The sequence below is a fragment of the Aquarana catesbeiana genome, linkage group LG12 (genome assembly GCF_042186555.1).
Source record: "Aquarana catesbeiana isolate 2022-GZ linkage group LG12, ASM4218655v1, whole genome shotgun sequence".
NCBI classification, from domain to species: domain Eukaryota; kingdom Metazoa; phylum Chordata; class Amphibia; order Anura; family Ranidae; genus Aquarana; species Aquarana catesbeiana.
In genome coordinates this window covers 67,913,416-67,928,078 of record NC_133335.1, presented here as the reverse complement: position 1 = coordinate 67,928,078, position 14,663 = coordinate 67,913,416, and positions in this window count along the sequence as shown.

Sequence of the window (14,663 nt, the reverse complement as noted above, 5' to 3'; positions counted from 1 at the left end):
CACCGCCGGTATGGGGGTCATGGGAGGAGTCAGACGTGTGGACTGTGGGGAGGAGACTAAAAGATAAAACCAGAGCTGCCAAGCTGGAGCCCGGAGAGTTCCCAGCATCCCCCTTTACATCAGAGTCTGCAGGATTCCTCCTTACAGTGCAACGGGGAACTCTGCAGACTTGGATGTAAGTGGGAACTCTGATGTAAAGGGTAATGCAGTGGACTCTGATATAAAGGTGGTCTCTGGTCACCAGAGCTCCCCCTTACATCAGAGTTCCCCCTTAGATCATGATCTGCAGCCTTCCCCTTTACATAAGAGTTCCCTTACACTTAAAGGGGGAATCCTGCAGACTGATGCATGAGGGATCTCTGTGCTGGCTGGGTTATATTAACCAGGCCTTCATGTAAATGGAGAAATATGTTTTCTGACTTTTGTTTTACTGTACTGTTTTGCACTGAAAATGGCCCACTTTTTTTTGCAGTGTCAGTAAAAAATGTGGCTCTGCCAGTAAATTTCATAATTTTTCGCCATCCCCAAAAATTTGTTGTTTGTAAATTTTGATGTCCTATCAGTAAATTTCACTTCAGTGGGTTGGCAACCCTGGGTGCAAGTGGTAAGGTAGACAAAACTTGTACCACAGTTAATATATTGTCATGGTAAATTCCTCTCCAGTTACTGTGGAAACAAAAGTCTTACCTAACATGCTCAGATGGCAGTACCTACAGGTTTTAACATTTCAGGGAAAATTTCCAGGATATGACAGCCAGGTGGGTTGGCATTTATTGAGAAAAAGATGCTGGGTAATAGAGAATTTCCTAATGTTGGTGCTCGTCTGCTGGAGAAACATCAACCTGCTTGAATTATGTTATGTAAACTTTTATCGGTGTAAAAAAATTGGAAGATTCTTTTTTATTATTTTAATTATTTGGTGGTATTCTTTTGAGTGTGTCATTAAAAAACCTGAGCCTGTTCTCATACCTCCTACAATTATATGTTTTGTTCTTGTGTTTTGGTGTAACGGATAATAGTTTGTCTCTATTTCTCTTTGCAGCTCTTTCCCGTCCCTGTTGGATGACAGAGGCGCAATATCCTCTTTTCAGTAATCTTTGAGAAATAACCTGACATTCCTGTTCAAAAGCAAATTCAGTTGAACAGAGTAAGGAGAAGAGCGGACACACGTCCGCTCTCCTCCCCTTCTTGTTGTGACCCAGAAAGCGATGACTATGACGTCACTTCCAGGTCAACCTCTCTGTGTCTCTGGCTAGCTTAGTCAGAAAGGGATGTATTGCAATGCAATGTGCATTGCAAAACATTCAGTGGAGCCCAAAGGAGACATGCAGGGTATGTAATGGAAAAAAAAAGGGTTAAGTTAAAAAAAAAAAATTTTTTGTTGCAAAAAATAGTTACACCCAAGCACATAAAATGCAATCCTGCCCCCCCCCCCAAAAAAGTTGAGGCCCCCACATATACACACATACAAACGTAACGGCATGCAGCTGGGGCACCTGCATGTGAAAAGCGCTGATTGCAATACACATGTTACATTTTGCGGTGCACGCCGGAGTGAGAGCAATAATTCTAACACAAGAACTCCTCCGTAACACTAAACTGATACCTATAGGGGGCTTTTGAAGCGTCGCCTATAGAAAATATAGGGTACTGAAGATTGTCGCCATTTTACGGGCGCACACAAATTTAAGGTTTGACATGTTGAGTATTTATTTACTATAATTTTGCATTTCCTAGATCTTTTGCAGTAATAACGTGTGACATAAAAAATTGGAACTACCACTATTTTATTCTCTAGAGCAGAGTTGTCAAACTGGTGGCCCTCCAGCTGTCGCGGAACTACAAGTCCCACCATGCCTCTGCCTGTGAGAGTCATGTTTGTGATATGTGATGCTGTTTGGATGTTTAATTTTGAAAGCCTAAAGGTTTAGCGATGAGCAGTGCGGGGTGTACCAACATGGCCTCCGCCACCTTCCTACTGCTGGCGTCTAGCTTCTTTCAAAATGTAACATAAAAACAGCATCACAAATGTCAATATACTATATTTATTTATATACGCTCACTTTATTGATAAAATTACTCTGAAATTCAAGATGTAGCTCGGTGTAGTAAGATGTCCGCATTGGTGTTCTATCAGATTACCGCTAGCCGTCAGATAATGAAGTGTTTGGAACGCATAGCGCCATGGAACGCATAGAGCATGCGCAGTAATTTTTTTGGGTCGGAACGTCACTTCCGTTGCACAATCTAATGGGTAGTGGTAATCTGATAGAACACCAGCCTTGCAGTGCCTCATGGGACTTGTAGTTCCGTAACAGCTGGAGGGCCGCCAGTTTGACACCTGTGATCCAGAGTGTCTGCTTTCAGAAAATATGTCATGTTTGGGGGTCTTATGTAATCTTCAGGGGTAAATGATTTTTTAACTGTGTTCAAAAAATGCAAAAACGACTCAGCAGCGGCAGCGAAAGGGTTAAAGCTGGATGAGAAACAAACTCTGTTACTAAGGTGAGGTTGTGGAAGACAGTTTAAAGTGCTTGTACCTGTATCTGCATGTGCCGACGTCATCGGCACATGCGCACTGAAGCAATGGCAAGTACGTGCCATTTGCTTCAGTGAGTGTGCCGTTACCGGCGGCTCCCGCGGCTCCCGTACGCACAGCGCCAGAGCCGTGATACCCAGAAGTGACTCCGGGGAGAAATGTCGCCGGCCGGTGCTGTGCACGGGCACCGCAGCGGGGGCTTCGATCTCAGGTGAGTATTATATAATGAGCTAGTATACTATGCATACTAGCTCATTATGCCTTTGTGAAAGGCAAAACCAGAACATTCCATGGCTCAACTCACCAACCAGTCTGCCAACTGACCAAATTAACCTGTCCAACAGTCTGTGTTTAAAAACAGGGGTTTAGTTAGCACGCATTTGCAAACGCATGCATAAGCTGCAAGGCCTCTTCACGGCACCATGTGTAAGCTTGCAGTCCTAACACTACTCAATTTATAAGCGTCTCCACAATGGAAGCACATGCACTTCCATTGTGGAGACGCTTATAAATTCAGTAGCGTTAGGACTGCAAACACATTGTGGAGACACTTATAAATTCATTAGCGTTAGGACATCAAGCATACACAGGGTGCCGTGAAGAGGCCTTGCAGCTTGTGCATGCGTTTGCACATGCATGCTAACTAAACCCCTGTTTTTAACACAGACTGTTGGACAGATTGATTTGGTCAGTTGGCAGACTGGTTGGTGAGTTGAGCTATGGAATGTTCTGTTTTTGTCTTTCATGTGATAGCCCTTCCATGTGCTCATTGCTGTGAAGGTCAGTTATAGGTGGGGGCAGGGGCCATTTGTTTGTTACATTATGCCTTTGTCTTACAGGTCTTTTTTTTTTTTTTTTCTTTCATGTGGGTTTACAACCACTTTAATGTCACAGGTCGTATAACATGGCAAGACTGAGCACAGCAACAAGATACAATGTAGTTATACAGCATCGGAAAGGTCTCTCCTAGGCAAAGATTTCAAAGCATACTGGGGTTTCAAGATATGCTGTTCAAGCTCTTTTAAAGCAGCACAAAGAAACAGGCAATGCTGAGGACCATAGACAGTGGTCAGCCCAAGAAACTTAATACAGCAGAGTAAAGACACATCATGCTTACTTCCCTTCGACATGGGAAGATGCCCAGCAGTGCCATCAGCACAGAACTGGTGGAAACCAGTGGGACTCAGGTACACCCATCTACTATCAAGAGAAGTCTGGTCAGAAGTGGTCTTCATGGGAGAATTGTGGCCAAAAAGCCATACCTTTGACATGAAAACAAGGCTAACAGTCAAGAAATGCAGCGCTCTACAAGGAAATATCCTAGGTATCAGTTGCAGTTCAGAGGTGGGTGCTCAGGCTACGATGTCCTCATGACAGCAAGTAATCAGCAAATTCCAATAGAAGAAACCGACACTCCAAATCCTTAGTAAATGGTTTATTAGGTACACATAAAAGGGTACAAGGGGCTAACGTTTCGGCACAACCGCCTTGATCACAGCTCAAAACAAGGCTAAGCAACTCTACTATGCACAAAAACATAGGAACTGGAGTGCAGAAAAATGGCAGCAGGTGCTCTGGCAGATGAGTCAAAATGTGAAATATGTGGCTGTAGCAGGAGGCAGTTTGTTCATAGAGGACTGGAGAGCTGTACAATCAGGGCTGCTGTTAGAAACTACAGGGGCCCCGTACAGCCAACCTAACAGCCCCCCTCAAATAAACAGTTTATTATGCTTCAGTTATGAACGAAAACAGTGAGTGAGAGCGGTACCAATCAGTCATTGTGTTCATTCAGGAAAGGATGGGGCTGGTAAATATGACATATTTATGGGACCCTTCCCCCACTCTCTATCCTGAAGAATCCTCATGTGTGCTTGCAGCTGCAGGTGGGAAAGAGAGGAGGGACGCCGCCAGCACTGGACTGGCAGAACCAATCCCCTGTATGGCTTTCTTTGCAGCAACTGAAAGCCGGCAGGATGGAGAGAAGAAGATGCCAGCTTTCAGCTGTTGCAGAGAGAGCCATACAGGGGATCAGTTCCAGTAATTGCCACCCCCCTGCCATGCCAATCACCCTCCCTACCCACATCAGATTCATCCTGCTGCCTGAGCCCCCCTGCTGGCCCAGGCCCCTTACAGAAGGACTGGCGGTACCCTCTTATCCACAAACTTGAGTACAATAATGAGTGTCTGCAGGCAACAGTGAAGCATGGTGGAGGTTCCTTGCAAGTTTGGGGCTGCATGTCTACAAATGGAGTTGGAGTGTCCCCAATGCTAAGAAATACAGGCAGATACTTATATCCATCATGCCATACCATCATGGAGGCACGTGATTGGCCCCAAATTTATTCTGCAGCAGGACAGCGGCCCCAAACATACAGCAAGGTGGTTTATGCCATAATGTAATGGGTGGAAGAACCGAATAAAAATACATTTATGGCCGATTTTTTTACAAGTGCTTGTCGCTGAGCAAATGTTAACCCAAACATTGCGTGACTTTGCAAGTGATCCTTCAACTATATGTACCACTGGGCATAGTGGGCTGGGCATAGCCAGCCAATCACAGCAATTAGAGTCAATGGCTATGTGAGATCGGCTATCATGGCAGCTATAATAAACATTCTCTATATACCACCTATGGTGCTTTTTGGAAACTATTTGTAATATAAATTTGGCTATAATTAATAAACTCAGCAATGCAGCTCAGCCCATCCTCGCCCACTTTCAAATTGTGTTTGCAACTGAAATAAGAGAGGACTGGCACAGTGGAGGGTATGACTCATCCATCCATACTAAACAGGATAATTCATTCCTACAGCAGTTTATAGGGACAAGGGCACTTGATTTGGAGTCCCTTTTTCTGGATAAAAGTAATATAGGGGTGTCCTTCTAACTGGTTAAATTCTATAACTGGTTGTTGAGTTCTAAATTCAATTTAGGAATGCATCAGGCTTTATAATTAGCTGTACTGTCACAACGTTTGGTTCCCTTTAAAGCTCAGTTCACATATATGCGAATTGGATGCGTTTTGAACCTCATCCGATTCGCATAACGTGTGTACTGAACTGTTTTTAAAAAGAGCCCTGTACATTTTTCAATCCGGTTCAGGAGCGATCTCAAGTAAATATTCGCACCTGAACAGATCAACAAAACCGCACCAGACTCGTTTTAAAAATCACAATTCACCACTTGCCAACCGGCTCCTGTACATATACATCGGCACTTTAAAGATGCATATCTCGGTAATGGCAGCAGCTGCTGCCATAACCGAAATATCCATCTTTTCAGTGAGCGGTCTAGCCATAGACCTCCTCTGTAACTCAAAACATGCAACCTGTAGAATTTTTTAAAATGTCACCTATGGGGATTTTTAAGGGTAAAAGTTTGACACCATTCCACGAGTGGGCGCAATTTTGAAGCGTGACATGTTGGGTATTAATTTACTCAGCGTAACATTATCTTTCACAATATAAAGAAAAATTGGGCTAACTTTACTGTTGTCTTATTTTTTTTATTCAAAAAAGTGCATTTTTTCTGCGTAAATACGGTGTGACAAAAAGTATTGCAATGACCGCCATTTTATTCCCTAGGGTGTTAGAAAAAGTATAATGTTTGGGAATTTTATGTAACTTTCTAACAAAAAAAATTGTTTTTAACTTGTAAACACCAAGTATGAAAAAGAGGCTCGGTCTTTAAGTGGTTAAACCGAGCCTCATTCACGCAGACAGTAAAAACTGACAGTTCAGCCACATTAGTACTGTCACACGACCACCTACCTCCGAAAGAACATGGTGGCCACTTGGGTGAGTACATGTTGCCATGGCAATTTTAAATCAACAGACAGAATTTGGCAAGCGATGTCGTTTGCCAAGCTCACCCACTGAAGTCAAAGGGAGTGTGCCGCAAACCAAACTCTTGGCTTAGGTTGCAGCGCAGTAGTTCAATGTAAAAATCCACTTTGGCTGTAAGAATTTTAAAAAAGGGGCAATCAGGAGGTAATAGTATCAAACCTTGAATGCCTATAAACAGCCACTGAAAAATAGTCCACCATGGATTGCTTTTCAAAGAGGTGGTGGGGCCTGCTGCCAGTGTAAGCCTAGAGCCCAACAGAAAAGTCCAGGCAGTTACAGCCACTAGTTACCAGGTAGTCAAGGGTTCATGCTGCAGATAACAGTTTAACAGTCTAAAAAGCTGTTACCAGCTTGTCACTACGCACGCTCCAGTCTCAAAAATGGCTTCCTGCAATAAGGTGAGACCACTGAGTAGAAAGGAGGAAGATGGGGGGCTTAGCCCCCCTTTAGCAGAGAGGGACAGAAGGATTTACCTCTTCGGCCATGGATAGTTGTGGAGGACAGGGAAGGGGTAGGGTTGTGCAGGACAGGACAGGACAGAAAGATGGGATTCCCAGTCAGGAACATAGCAATGGGAGCTAGCTATCCAGTAAGGGTCTGTTTTGAACTAGATTGGGATGGTAAGATGTGATTTCCAGTCAGGGACAAATGTTTAGCAGAAGAGGGCAAAAAGATTTAGCTCTCCAGTGAGGGACGGTTTTGGGGTGTCAGGAACAGAGGGCTTTGGCAATTAATTGTGGAAAACGGAGGAACAGAAAGATGTGGGTTGTGCAGGAGACAGACTTTGCTCCCAAAAATGATGTGTAGCAAAGTGGGAAATATGATTTAACCTCCCCAATGACGGACAGTTTTGGAGGTCTTAGGGATTTGGGTTGTGCAGGAGAGGACAGACATATGTGGCTTCCAGTCAGAGACAAATGTGTAGCAGGGAACGACAGAAGGATTTAGCTCCTTCCTGAGGGACAGTTTTGGGGTGAGAAGGACAGGATGATTGGACTCATCATTGATGGACTGTGGAAGATGGTGGGACAAAAGGATGTGGGTTCTGCACAAGAGGGCAGACAGATGTGGTTTCCAGTCATGGACAGATGTTTAGCAGATAAGGACATTAAGGAATTTGTTCTCCTGTAAGGGACGGTTTTGGGATGAGAGGACAGAGAGATTTGGCTCTTTGGTGATCGACTGTGGAAGAAGGTGAGAAAGAAGGATGCGGGTTGTGCAGCAGAGAACAGACAGATGTAGCTTCCAGTCATGGATAGCTCTGTAGCAGATAAGGACATGAAGGACTTTGCTCTGCTGTGAGGGACAGTTTAGGGGTGAGAGGGACAGAAGGATTTGACTCATCATTGATGGACTGTGGAAGATGGTGGGACAAAAGGATGTGGGTTCTGCAGAAGAGGACAGACAGATGTGAATTCCAGTCATGGACAGATGTTTAGCAGATAAGGACATGAAGGATTTTTCTCTTCAGTGAGGGACAATTTTGGGGTGAGAGGATAGAGGGATTTGGTATAAACAGAAAAGTCAGTGCTACTACCCATACACCACATAGATATCAGAGCACCCAGGTGCTCGATCCACAGTTGCTGCCTGAGTAGAGTAATGTGGAAAAAATGGTCCGCACTCCGGTTGTTGCTCTTAAAATTTCTTCATTTTATTGAATAGCCACAGTGAACAAACGCAGATTAAGTCAGTTGACGCGTTTCAGCCTGTAAGGTCTTAGTCATAACCACATTACACACATAAAACTTTGAAATAAATAGTAGCTCTAAAGATCACAGGTTCCACCCATTAATTGTCTTAATTGACCGCAGGTAATTATTCAAAAAAAGAGAATCAGCTGCAATACATATAGGGTGATCCATGGGTATGCCACAAATTTTCACACACCTTGTAGTGATAATATGCACATGTATGTACACACACACATGAACACAGGGGCATACATTCATACACGTATAGACACATGCATAAGAAAGCACACCATAAAAAATTCAAAAAACATTAAATAAAAAAAGATGAAAATATTAATCCAGGTATGTGGAAAAAAAAACAGAACAGAGAAAGGAAAAGAGAGAGAGAGGAGGCTCTGGGGAGAAGGATTCCTAATGTAAGTCCAGATCCCACCTCAGGTTTAACCCCTGAGGCGATCTAGTTTTTACTCTAAACATCCACCATGCTTCTCTCCCTGTCCCCTCCTCTGGGCAAGTGAGACAATCATTCTATCCCTCTGAAGCGAAATGAGGAAAGATCGCCCTGATGACATTCTCTAAAGCGATGTGTTGCATTCAAAATATTGCTAGCATTTAGGTTATTTGTGTCACAGTAACGTTCCCCTATACGGGCTCTCAAAGGACATGTGGTACAACCTACATATTGGAGGCTGCATGAAATAAAGGTGATCCTGTAAATGACATAGTTTGTGCCACAGGTGATGTATTGCTGTATAATGAACTCTTCATCTGTGGCTGTGGCAACAAACGTTTTACCCAATAGACACAAATTACAGTACCTACAGGTTTTTGTATTACAAGGGTAACTTTCAGGATAGGAGAGCCAGGTGGGTTGGCATTGTTTAGATGAGAAAAGACTAGGTGACAGTGCAGTTCTTAATGTGGGCGCACGTTGGCTAGAAAAATGGCAACCTGCTTGCAATATCCCATTTAAATCATTATCTATATACAGTATTGGCAGATTTTTTTATAATTTATTCTATTTGATGATATTTTTGGGAAAATGTAGTTACAAACGTAACAGGTTTGCCCATTCTTCCATTTCTAGAGTTGTAAGGTTTATAAGGTTTATTCTTATTTTTATACTCTCTCTTGCTTTTAGGCTTATCTGACAGTAATTCCTCTCTGTCCGGTATCAAAACCCTTTCCAGTCCTTGGTGTATAACAGATTCGTTATAACCTTAGTCCCATAAGCGCTAATGAATGACCTTGCATTCCAGCTCAAAGGCTGAGTCTGTTAAATAGGTTCGTTTGGCTCGAAAAAACTCCCCATAAGGGATGGCATTGATGGTGTGGGATGGATGACAACTGGCTGCAAAAAGTGTAGTGTTACCAGAGCATGGTTTCCTATAGGTGCGTGTTGAAACATCACCCGTAGTTGGATTGCACTTTAGCGTGATGTCGAAAAAGTTGATACTGAAAGCATCATGCTCAATTGAAAAATGCAAATTTAACTGATTGTCTTCAAGGCATTTCCAAAATTCATGCGATCCAGTGTCACCATCCCACACTATCACGAGGTCATCGATATAACGACCATACCATACAATCTGCCTGGCAAAGAGGTTGCTGGGAGAGAACAAAAATTGTCCTTCCAACCAACCTATGTAGAGATTCACCATGGAGGGTGAGAATCTAGCACCCATCGATGCCCCACAGCGCTGGACATAATACACACCATTGAATAAAAAATAATTGTGCTTTAACCGCTTGCCAACCGGCTCATGCCGATATACGTTGGCAGATGGGCACGTACAGGCATACTAACGTACCTGTACGTTGACCTTTCAGAACCGGTTTGCGGGCGCACGCGCTCCATGAGTGTGATCGCAGGTCCCGCGGACTCGATGTTCGCGGCGATACTCGCGATTGTCTTGCGGAGAGGAAGAACGGGGAAATGCTGATGTAAACAAGCATCTCCCCGTTCTGCCTAGTGACAGGACACTGATCACAGCTCCCTGTAATCGAGTGGTGATCAGTGTCGTGTCACAAGTAGCCCCTCCCCCCCCCACAGTTAGAATCACTCCCTAGGACACACTTAACCCCTTCACTGCCCCCTAGTGGTTAACTCCTTCACTGCCAGTCACATTTACACAGTATTCAATGCATTTGAATACAGCACTGATCGCTGTATAAATATGCCCCCCCGAGGGCATTCACACTGGAGCGGTGCGCTGGCAGGATGGTAAAAAAAGTCCTGCTAGCAGCATCTTTGGAGCACCGCTCCTTCACCGCTCCTGCCCTTTGAAATCAATGGGGCAGTGCGGCTATACCGCCGGCATAGCGCTGCTGCAGCAGTGCTTTGCGGTGGTTTTAACCCTTTCTTGGCTGCTAGCAGGGGGGTAACCACCCCCCCCTGCTAGCAGCCGAATACCGCCGCTAAAATGATGGTAAAGCGGCACTAAAAATAGCTCCGTTTTACCGCCGATGCCACTCCTGCCCCAGTGTGAAAGGGGCCTAAATGTTTTAAAAGAGTTGATCGAAACAGCATAGTGAAATTGTTGGACAGGGGACGATATGTATCACTGTCACTAATTTGTCTGATAGCGTCAGATCTATATTGTTCCCTAGTCATCACCACCACTGCTCCTCCCATATCTGCTTCCTTAAAGCGGAATTCCAGGCTTTTTTTTTAATTAAAAGTCAGCAGCTACAAAAAGTTTAGCTGCTGACTTTTAATAAACAGACACTTGCCTGTTCCACGGTCCAGCGATGCGGCCGCATGGAGCCCCGCTCCTCTCCCCTTCCTCTCCTCGGCACATCCATTGGAACTGTGGGCACCCGGCCGTGACAGCTTGCGGCTTCACGGCCAGGCGCGCACTGCGCATGCACGAGTCGTGCTGCGCTCTCCCAGTGGACAGGCAACCTTCTGGGACCTGTCACGTGTCCCAGAAAATTGCCGAGAGGGTGGGACCACCTAGGGGAGAGGAGGATTCACCTAGGCGGCCTGTAGGAGGAAGTGGGACAGGAAGTCCCTTTCTAAAGTAGTCACCCACTTCCCCGCCCCCCAAAAAAATGACATGCCAAATGTGGCATGTAAGGGGGGAGGAGGAGTGCTCAAAGCGGAAGTTCCACTTTTGGGTGGAACTCCGCTTTAATCACTAACCCCTTATTTTGTTTGTCTATTGTATGGATTCTGACCAAATCCTTTTGGGCAGGAGTACCCCACTCCCTCATCATTGCCTCTTATTAGTGTCCACCTGAGTTCTAGGAGGAGTCCTTTAGTTCCCCCATGGTTCAGAGAAGCAGGATCTTCCATTCTATGGATAGTGTAGGACCCACTAATAATGAGGTACTCTTACTGTCGCAGTAAGTGGGCTTAAGCACCATATAGCGATATGGTGTGACCAAGTCCCCATATTTTTTGAAAATGTTCAGGTGTTTTAAATAGCCTTGCAGGAGTTAAATGTCATCTTTTGCATGTGTGCGCTGTAATATTTTGTTCTGTTTTATGGTCTTATGGCTGCACCATCTTTAACAGCTTCCTGACCGATGCGCAGCGATATACGTCGGCAGAATGGCACGGGTGGGCAAAAGGACATGCAGGCATGTCCCCTTCAAGAAGCAGTGCTGCGGGTGCACGCGCACCCGCCGCGTTCTCCGTGGCCAAGGGTCCCGCGGACTCGTTGTCCACCGGGTGCCCGCGATCATGTCACGGAGCCGCAGAATGGGGACATGCCTTTGTAAACAAGGCATTTCTCCGTTCTGCCTAGTGACATGACAGAGATCACCGCTCTCTGTCATCGGGAGCAGTGATTGCTGTCATGTGTGTTGAAGCCCATCCCCCCTGACAGTTAGAATCACTCTCTAGGACACACTTAACCCCTTCATCGCCCCCTAGTGGTTAACCCCTTCACTGCCAGTGTCATTTACACAGTAATCTGTGCATTTTTATAGCACTGATTGCTGTATAAATGACAATGGTCCCAAAAAAGTGTCCGATGTGTCTGCCATAATGTCGCAGTCACGATAAAAATCGCAGATCGCCGCCATTACTGATAAAAAAAAAATAATAATACAAATGTCATAAATCTATCCCCTATTTTGTAGATGCTATAAATTTTGCACAAACCAATCAATATACGCTTATTGCGATTTTTTTTTTTTTTTTTCTTTACCAAAAATATGTAGAAGAATATGTATCAGCCTAAACTGAGGGAAAAAATAGTTTTTATATATATGTTTTTGGGGGATATTTATTATAGCAAAAAGTAAAAAATATTGCTTTTTTTTCAAAATTGTCGCTCTTTTTTTGTTTATAGCGCAAAAAATAAAAACCGCAGAGGTGATCAAATACCACCAAAAGAAAGCTCTATTTATGGGGAAAAAAGGACGTCAGTTTTGTTCGGGTACAACGTCGCACGACCGCGCGATTGTCAGTTAAAGCGACACAGTGCCGTATCGCAAAAAGTGCTCTTTTTCAGGAAGGGGGCAAATCCTTCCGGGGCTGAAGTGGTTAATGCATCTTTTAGGGTGTGCCCCCCAAATATTTAGTTTGACTTTGAGGTGAGAGGGACAGAGGGATTTGATTTCTTTAGTGATCCATAGCTAAGGAGAACGGAGGGGCAGAAGGATGTGGGTAGTGCAGGAGAGGACAGACAGATGTGGCTCCTAGTCGGGTGTAGCAGTGGGTTTGACTCTCAGTTTTGGAGCAGATTAGGAGAGGGAGATGTGGAATCCAGTCAGGGACAGATGTCTGACAGAGAAGGACATGAAGGACTTTGCTCTCCTGTGAGGGACAGTTTTGAGTTGAGAGGAATATGGCTCCTTAGTGATGAATAGTTGTGGAGGATGTGGGTTGCACAGACGAGGATAGGCAGATGGGACTCCTAGTCAGGGACGGGTGTAGCAGTGGGATTTGGCTCTCAGTTTTAGAGCAGATTATTACAGGGAAATGTGGCTCCCAGTCATGTTCAGATGTGTAAAAGAGAAGGATATGAAGGACTTTGTTGTCCTGTGAGGGAAAGTTTTGGGTTGAGAAGAACAGAGCAATACATCTCCTCAGTGATGGACAGTTGTGAAGGATGTGGATTGGACAGGTGAAGACAGGGAGATGTGGCTCCCAGTCAGGGACGGGCGTAGCAGTTGGATTTGGCTCTGTACAGAGAAATGTGGTATCCAGTCAAGGTAGGATGTGTAACAGAGAAGGACATGAAGGACTTTGCTCTCCTGTGAAGGACAGTTTTGGATTGAGAGGAACAGAGGAATATGGCTCCTTAGTGATGAATAGTTGTGATGAAGGATGTGGGTTGCACAGGCAGATGAGGTACTATGCAGTCATGGACAGGTGTGTAGCAGAGAACGTTAAAGACTTTGCTCTCCTGTGAGGGACAGTTATGGAGGAGAGGGGAGAGTGGTGGAGGGAGAGATCTGTGTATCTGTGTACGTATCACTATGTGTATATCCCTCCTCCATCCTCATTTACAGGTAGTGGTGTGAGGGACAGTTATGGAGGGAGATGTGTCTATCTCTCTGTGTACATATCTCTGTGTATATCACTCCTCCTCCTATACAGGTATTAGTGTGCTGTGAGGTGAGAGTAGTATATCTCTCTGTGTACATATCTCTGTGTATATCCCTCCTCCTCCTATACAGGTAGTAGTGTGGTGTGAGGTGAGGGTAGTATGTCACTCTGTGTACATATCTCTATGTATATCACTCCTCCTCCTATATAGGTAGTAGTGTGTGGTGTGAGGGGAGAATAGTATGTCACTCTGTGTATATCACTCATTCTCATATACAGGTATTAGTGTGCTGAGAGGTGAGAGTAGTATGTCTCTCTGTGTACATATCTCTATGTATATCACTCCTCCTCCTCCTATACAGGTAGTAGTGTGCTGTGAGGTGAGGGTAGTATGTCACTCTGTGTACATATCTCTATGTATATCACTCCTCCTCCTATATAGGTAGTAGTGTGTGGTGTGGTGTGATGGGAGAGTAGTATGTCTCTTTGTGTACACATCTCTGGGTATATTACTCCTTATCCTCCTCCTATAAAGGTATTAGTGTGGTGTGAGGGGAGAGAAGTATGTCACTCTGTGTATATCACTCCTCCTCCTATACAGGTAGTAGTGTGTGGTGTGAGGTGAGAGTAGTATATCTCTCTGTGTACATATCTCTATGTATATCACTACTCCTCCTCCTATACAGGTAGTAGTGTGGTGTGAGGTGAGAGTAGTATGTCACTCTGTGTACATATCTCTATGTATATCACTCCTCCTCCTATATAGGCAGTAGTGTGTGGTGTGATGGGAGAGTAGTATGTCACTCTGTGTATATCACTCCTCCTCCTCCTCATATACAGGTAGTGTGTGGTGTGAGGGGATAGTAGTATGTCTCTCTGTGTATATCCCTCCTCCTCATATACCGGTAGTAGTGTGGTGTGAGGGGATAGTAGTATGTCTCTCTGTGTATATCCCTCCTCCTCATATACCGGTAGTAGTGTGGTGTGAGGGGATAGTAGTATGTCTCTCTGTATATATCCCTCCTTCTCCTCCTCATATACCGGTAGTAGTGTGGTGTAAGGGGATAGTAGTATGTCTCTCT